We start from the raw sequence: 524 nt of genomic DNA on the forward strand, positions 1-524 counted from the left end.
TATAGCTTCTCTTTTTTCTTTAAGTCTAAGAAATTTTTAACTAAAAGATCGTATAAGTTTAATTTATTATTATAATAGAATATTTTATATATATAGCTATTTATATTACTATTAATAAATATTAGAGTTAAAGAAATAATAGTATTATACGCGCGTAAAAAGCTTTATAAAAAATAATAGATTAAATAGAAAAATTAAAAATAAATATATAAAATTAATAATAAATATTTTAAATACTTATTATATTTATTATTCCGTTAATACTTTTAGTAGCGGCCTTTATATTTTTTAATAATATATTATATATAAAAACTTTATAAGTTATATAACTTTTATATAACTTTTCGCTATTATAGTCTTAAAAAAACTAAAAGATTTTAATTAAAAAAAAATAAAAGATTATAGTTTTTTTAAGAAAGGCCGTTATAAATTTAACCCTCTCTAACTAGTCTTTAACCCTTCTCCCCCCCTCCCCCCTCCCCTATCCGTATTTTAATACTCCTTAGGAAAGCTACTTCTTCTCC

This window comes from Diplodia corticola, assembly GCF_001883845.1.
Source record: "Diplodia corticola strain CBS 112549 chromosome Unknown scaffold13, whole genome shotgun sequence".
Taxonomy (NCBI): Eukaryota; Fungi; Ascomycota; class Dothideomycetes; order Botryosphaeriales; family Botryosphaeriaceae; genus Diplodia; species Diplodia corticola.